The sequence below is a fragment of the Hipposideros armiger genome, unplaced genomic scaffold, assembly GCF_001890085.2.
Source record: "Hipposideros armiger isolate ML-2016 unplaced genomic scaffold, ASM189008v1 scaffold_35, whole genome shotgun sequence".
Lineage (NCBI taxonomy): Eukaryota > Metazoa > Chordata > Mammalia > Chiroptera > Hipposideridae > Hipposideros > Hipposideros armiger.
The window spans coordinates 1,945,461-1,952,947 of NW_017731385.1; the positions used below are offsets into that span (position 1 = coordinate 1,945,461).

General features: G+C 38.7%; 1 long non-coding RNA gene across 1 annotated transcript in view; it reads right to left on the reverse strand.

Annotated features, from left to right (window-relative positions):
- Positions 1-1,472: 1,472 nt before the first annotated feature.
- LOC109380380 (uncharacterized) overlaps positions 1,473-7,487 on the reverse strand; it is a 27,430-nt gene continuing 21,415 nt past the window's right edge. Inside the window, exon 3 of the long non-coding RNA XR_002123460.1 lies at positions 1,473-2,370. This is a non-coding gene — a long non-coding RNA (uncharacterized LOC109380380). The remainder of the gene's footprint in view (positions 2,371-7,487) is intronic.

Genomic DNA, 7,487 nt, shown 5'->3' on the forward strand with positions numbered 1-7,487 from the left:
TTTTGTCATCAAACATGGCTAAACAGGTTTAAATTGTGATTAGGGCAGGCACAAAGATCCTGTGATGGCATACCTCTGGGATAGAGCGCCAAGCATCATTCATCAAGGAAACATTTGAAGGATATGAAATACTCAGGTGCTTCCCTCTTCGCTAAAGAGAGATGTGTCCTGCCATATGTTGATTATGACTCGTTCCATTCTGCCTTTCTTCAGGATGCTGTTTATTTTCCAGAATGTCCAGTGTCTATTCTGAATAATTATGGCCTCTGATGAATGTATCGATGCTGCACACACCCAGTACTGTTTTGTTTTGTTTTTTTAAAGATTTTTATTGGGGAATTGGGGGAGGGGAACAGACAAGCTGCTGTCGTTTTGTGCCCCAGTCTAGTTGTGGAGGACGTTGCTCCACTGGCCCATGTTGGCATCATCACTGTGCTCCTCCCGGGTGAGACAGATCGGTCGCCGGCCTCTGGAAAGCCGCTCACAGCGGCTCTTGGCAGCTCACACCAGCTGCCAGCCACTCACGCTGGCTGCCAGCCACTCACAGTAGCCCATGGCAGCCTGCTGCAGCCCACGCCATCGCCAGCGACTCATGGCAACCCACCTCCAGGTCGAGCTGTTGTTCACCATCTTAGCTGTAGAGGGCAGTGTCACTGGCCCTCATGTGGGATCCAAACCGGGGCCCTGCTGCTCAGAGCTGGTGCCCCAAGCCAACTCCTAACCAACACACCACTCAGCCGGCCCACCCAGTACTGTTTTGATGTGCTCTTCTCAACAATGGCTACTGAGCCAGTCTGCCAAACCAGATTTACTCTCCAGTCCTTACTCCTTTTCCCTGTATGGTTGGGTGCCTTTGAATGCCAAGATCCAAGAAGCAGAGAATTCTGCCTAATAATATTCTACTTCCCCCTCCATCTCTCTTAATCAGCATATATAGCGGCTGCTTAGATGTAGATTTCACTAATGAAATTTTGGGGGAAATTCCTATAATAGGGAAAAATATGTCATATATAATTTTGTAAATATGTAATTTTCCCATATGGTATCATTTTTTCATATTTTTTATAAAAATGGTTCTCTTGGAATCACTTTTTTTTAAAGATTTTTGTTGGGGAATTGAGGGAATGGGAACAGTGCTGGGGGGTTGGGGGAAGGGGAACAGGCAAGTTGCTGTCCTTTTGTTCTTCAGTCTAGTTGTGGAGGACGTTGCTTCACTGGCCCAAGTTGGTATTATCATTGCACTCTTCCTGGGTGAGACAGTTGCTCTCTGGCCATTGGACGGCTGTTCACAGCAGCTCACATCAGCTCACGAAAGCACATATCAGCTGCCAGCTGGCCAGCCCCACTGCAGCCTACTCCATCACCAGTGACTCATGGCAGCCCAGCTCCAGGTTGAGCTGTTGTTCACCATCTTAGCTGTAGAGAGTGCAGCGTCACTACCCCTCATGTGGGATCTAACCGGGGCCCTGCTGCTCAGAGCTGGCATCCCAAGCCAACTCCTAACCAATGTACCACTCGGCTGGCCCTAGAATCACTTCTTGTTTGCCTTATTTTTAATCCCAATTCCCTTAAGTCCATCATATTATTCACAATTCCGCTTGGCAACGGAAAACTTTCTTTTTGACATACCTCTGACTTCTCATTACTGGATCAAAAATTGTTCTGTTATGCATTACAATTCTTCAAATTCTTAAAAGCAAAAGAATCCCACAATTTTGGAGAGGCTCCATTGCATAACTGTTTACCATACTGACTCTAGACTTGGACTTCATGGGTTCAAATCCTGGCTGGAACACTGAGTGGTTTGGTGACCCAGAGAAAATTCGTACTGTGACTCAGTGCATTTCATTGTCAAATCGAATTCATAGCAGAACTCATTTCACATCATCTTGGCCCTAGGATGATAATCTCCCATCCCATTTTCCCATAACCATTCAAAGCACTGTCCTCTATTCTTAGTACCTTTACTCCAAGATAAAATTTACTCTTCAGTGTCCACTCCAAAAATTAAACACAAAACCACATTCAAAAGTTTAATAGACTATAATGATTTAGGGTGAGGATGCCCATCACATGCTGAACAGTTGTACGGGTCTCCTGTATCCTCCTTCTCTCTCATACCACTATTAATCACCTCATCTGCTCCGTGACATTAAGAAGTCCAAATTCTTCTGTGATGTGATGCAAACCTGAGGCATTTAGCTAAACATCCTCCCAACAATTCTCTCCCTGCAAGAATTTCAGTGGCAGATTTTATAAGAATAACACTGTCCCCACCGCATTACTCTAGGATTGAGTCCTCGCTCAGCCACTTCATGGCTTTGTGCCTTTGGTACATCAGCTCTCATCTCCAGAGATTAATCTCTTGACCTAGAAAGCAAGAATGATAACACACAAGGTTTGAAATGAGTTAAGGCAAGTAATGTGCTCAGCGGAGTACCTGGTGATCACATGTCCATAATAAATGTTAGCCTTCCTATTCCTGACTTCACTGAGTTACTATAATAATCAAATTAACAAGCCTATAAAAGAATCATATCAACTGTAAAGCCCCGATTTTCACTGATAATCTCATAACCATTATTGAGTTTTACCCCTTTTTCCTCCTTGCATCTCTGTGCTTCTTTCTGTACACTCAGTGCAAAGACTGTCGTGAATTTTGCAGCAATCTTCAAACTCCAAGTGTATGTGCCAAGGAGTTTCTGAGATGCTTTCATTTTGCACAGTCCCTGGCCAGCCCTTGGAAAAGGAACCTTGGCATACCTGCTGCTGAGTTCTCTCGCAGATATAGCCAAAATTCTGGATAGGAAAAGATCAGCTAGGAGATGCAAACAGATTGGACCTACCTCACAAAACAAAGTGCAAGACACACCTTCCTCTTCTCTTTATAAGTTAATGAATAACTCAATAGATGTTGAGTTATATAATCTAACTTGGACTTGTCATAGGACTGAGTGTCCATCCCATAATTACTATCTTTACTGTCTTTGAGATAATTGCAAGTTATCCAAGTGATTTTAATAGGAAACAGGGACCAGTGTGGCAGGTTTTCTATGTCATGCTACCTTCCAGTGTTTAAATATTTAGAAGAGGGAAAGGTGTGTTTAGAAGACTCAGAGATAGCTTGTATTGGTGTTAGGTGGGGCCTACAAGGCAAGTTGCTGGAACTTTTTTTGAAAAACAGTGGGGGAAATGTTTCTTGATGTGAATTTCTTTTAAATAAGTTTGATCTGGCTGTGATTGAGAAAAGAAAAAAATGCCCTGGCAGGGGAAGAATAAACTGTGGAAGTCACTCTGCTCTTTCTTTATTCTAGAAAACTCTGAAGACGTAGCTTTGAAAAGATCTGACATCACTGAAGAGAATGTAGCATAATCTAAAGCTGACACTGCTCAAGGTAAGAAAGCATAAACTTCTCCAAGATTTTCTTGTGTTTTCTTCCCCAATTTCTCAATATCCTGTAGTGCATCAGTGAGTTTTCTGTGATGCTATGGCAGCCTTGTGCACAATTTGGAAATTTCACCCCTAACTCAACATGGTCGTATTTATTAATTTTGGCAAACTAGTGGGTGTTAAATGGTACAACATTGTTTAATTTGCATTTCCCAACTTACTAAGGAGATTGGACATCTTTCCAAGTGTTTATTGACCAATCTGATTTCCTCTTCAGTGAATTACCTGTTAATTTTATTTGTACATTTTTTTAGAAGTTTGTGTGTCTTCTTTTTTTTTTTATAGAAGTTCTTTATATATTCTGAAAATCCCTGGATATTATATGTGAACAAATATGGTCTTTCAGCCAAGTTCTCGTCTTTAACTTAGTTTATTGGACTTTATTTGCCAATATTATTGAAGTGGAATTTAGACTAAAGTACAATTTAGAACTTGAAGATTCAATATATTTATCTGCTTTAAATTTCTTGTTTTATGGAAGAGGAAACTGAGGGTGATAAAATACGTATCTAAGATTACTATACTGGCTAGTGGTACAATGAAAATTAGAGATTGGGTCTCTTAATTTCTGGGTTCATGATTTGGAGTCATACCATCATATTCTCTACTGGGTTCTGGTTAAAGTTGTATTTTTAGAAGAAAAAAAAAATACACACACCCACTACTAGTTCATTATGTCTTGAATTATTCACATGCTGATTTTTTTTTCCTACAAGTACATTTTTGAGAGTTCTCCTTTCTTCCTCTGTCTTTCCTCTCTGCCAGGCTCATTTGATAGCCGTGAACTGTGGATAAAGAATAAATATGGCTTTTCTGTACCTTAGGACTATCCTCTGCCTTATTTATGTCTGACCTGGTACAGCACTGCTGACCTTGGAAAGTTTAATTGAGGCTGGAATTATATGGCACAGCTTGAGGCCACCTGAATTTAGAGGGTGTGACATACACAAAGACACACACACACACACACACACTCACACACACTCAGCTCATCACACACGTTGACAGTGTAACAGCCTGATGAACTCCGTGTGTGTGTGTGTGCGTGCATGTGTGTGTGTGTCTTTAGCTTTGATGAAATGACAGCAGTGAAGCAGCCTATTGTAATTTTTACTGGGCAGAATCCTTATGAAGCAAGAAAATCTACCTACATTTCTCTATAATTAAAACACAGAGTTTATTCATTAAAGTAATGCAGAATTACTTAAATATGGAAACTATTAAGGTAAAAGAAACAACAGACAGTTGTAACGAATTCAAGGCGTAACTCTTCTATGAAATATTTAAAAAATATTTTATAATAGATCAACTGCTTGATAAATGCTGACCTTTCCACTATGTTGTTAAGACAATTTAATAACATAAAAGTAAACAAAAATTTTGCTAATTGATTTGTTTTAGATAACCATTTAAACTTTTAAAGCATCTTAAGTGGTTAATTACAAAAAATATGGTCTGTTATATTTAATAAGATTATGACCAAAACTTTGGGTATGATTTGTACATGAAGCCAAAGATATTGCTATTGAGAAGAACAAATTTAAGTTAATTTTTGTTTATGAATTAACTAGATTTAAAATCACTTGTACTCCTGACAGTATATTCCCCAATTATCATTTTACTCCATGGTAAATTTCAAACTGTTTTAGTAGAGATGACCTTGTAGGTAAAGCTGAAAATTAAAAGAGGCAGTGTTCATTTATTATACTTTTATGTAATTAAACGAATAATTATACCATTGTTTTCAGAGGTATCACTGCAGATCCTAGGTTAACAGCATGCTAAAGCCCAGAAATATTTGCAAAAATATTTCCATTTTGAAGAAGTACAAAACTTATTTTTTTGTTTCATTCAGCACAACTAAAACTAGTCCCAAAAGTTCTCTTTAAGTAACCACAGAATAAGATTAAATAAATCAATATATGATATTTTCATTCATACACACACATACATACACACACGAAAGGCCTCTAGAGAACATACTTTTCAATAACTAAAAGTCTATGGAAAACATTCTCTGTCTCTTAATTATTTTTTATTTTTGGCACAGATAATCTCATAGATGTGAGCAGTGCTCAGAATTTATGAAACACAAAGGAAGAACTCAAGCTTACCCACAGGGCATTCTAGATTCACACACATAGAAGCTGGACAGATAATTACACCCATATGCACCCATATAAACTCACCCACAAATGAGGTTTATTGCTGTAAGTGAAACTCAAGATGTCACCAAGTCATCGCATATAGCTTCATTAATCAAAATAGTGAAATTATTTTAAAATTAATTCTCAGAGTTTGAGAATTTTATTTAGTTAAAATATTATTTCACATAGAATATAAAACAATGAATGTATAAACCACATCAGTAATTTTAAAAATTCAAAATCGATGATCAAAAAATAAGAAAAGAATGCAGACTTGGTCCCTAGTCCACCATGAGTCCCAGGTTTTATAGGTTTTGTTTTGCTAGAAGGCCCAGACAAATGAGATTACCCTGATAACTGTGTCCTAATCTAAAAATCTGCATTGACAAAGATGATAATAAGTGTGATTATCAGCACTTACATAACACTACGTGCCAGACACTATTCAAAACACCTTACACGTAGCAATTCACTTAATTGTAGTTACTCATTAATCAAATATTCTTGCACGTGGTAGGGAGGACTTTTATTTGCCTATTCAGAGGTAATGTGGAAGCAGATTTTTCACATAAATAGTAGGAAACATGGAGAACCAGGTGTCAGCCTTTATCCAACCTCCCATTAATTTCTTATTGTGGGTCATAGCACAGAAGCCACCAAGATTTATGAGACTTCTGTTTAAAAATGAATGGAAATGTTCTTTTGATACCAAATCTTAAATTGTTTTCAGTAAGAGAACTAGATAGCTTTACAGTGGGAAAAAAAAAAAGCCAGAGTTAGATTTTTTAGCTACGATGATTCTCTAAACATTTCAATAATTAACTTGAGGAAACTTTATCTTCATCTTCCATGTTCCACATAAGCCTGGATTCCTCAAAACCTTCTGAATACCAACAGCATCCTGGGCCCAGAAAGCCTCATATTTGATCATTTAAACTAGCTGGGGAATCAAAACTTAAGCTATTTTTTTAAATAGGTATCAGATTATGACGCTGTAAATGTCACAGTGGTTCACACAACCAGTTCCTGATGGATTCTGGTTTTGCTTGTTGACAGTTCTCTTCACTCACGATTCAGTACCCAGAGCTGTTAGTAAAATGTGACCTATTTATGGCACTGAATTGACTATGCCTAGGAAGGATTGTTGTCACATTCAATAGAAATTAGTACTAAAAGAAGATAATATTGGTTTCCTTTCTTCTAAGGTGGTAGGAACCCCTGCATAAAGAATTGAATATGGCTGCATCTATTCTTTTTCTATCTGTTGAGATACATAAATATTAAGCTCTGAAATAAGCTGTAGATAAATGCTTAAAAACATAAATTCAATCAGATAAAAGGTGTGTGTGTGTGTGTGTGTGTGTGTGTGTGTGTGTGTGTGTGTGTATCACATAAGAACAAAAGATAGAATCCAATAAAATGGCTTGAATATCTGCCATCCAGTGGGATGATCTTTCCTCCCATGGACCATCCCAAGACAGATATAAACAGAGCATGTAGGATGCTGAGTCTGGCAGATGTGCCATACTGTGCAGGGAGACGGTTTATGACTTAGGGCTATTGCCCTCTAGAGATGGAGCAGACACCATGGACCACTTCACCTGAGACCACTGACCACACTCAAGCTGCAGGCCCCAGGGGCGCTGTCATCCAGGGCACCACTAGAGTCCCTTTTTGTTCAGATCTTGATCCCTTTCCTGTCCCTAAGGTCAGTAAGACCACAGACACTGAGATGGTCTATGTGGAGCTATGCAAATTCATGTTCAGGGGGATTCACTTTATTAAAACCTGTCTGCTTGGGGTCAATTTAAATTCCACAGTCAGACATGATATATCAGTAAGTACCCATTACTCTCAGAATCTTTGGATCCTTAGAAATTACATACATT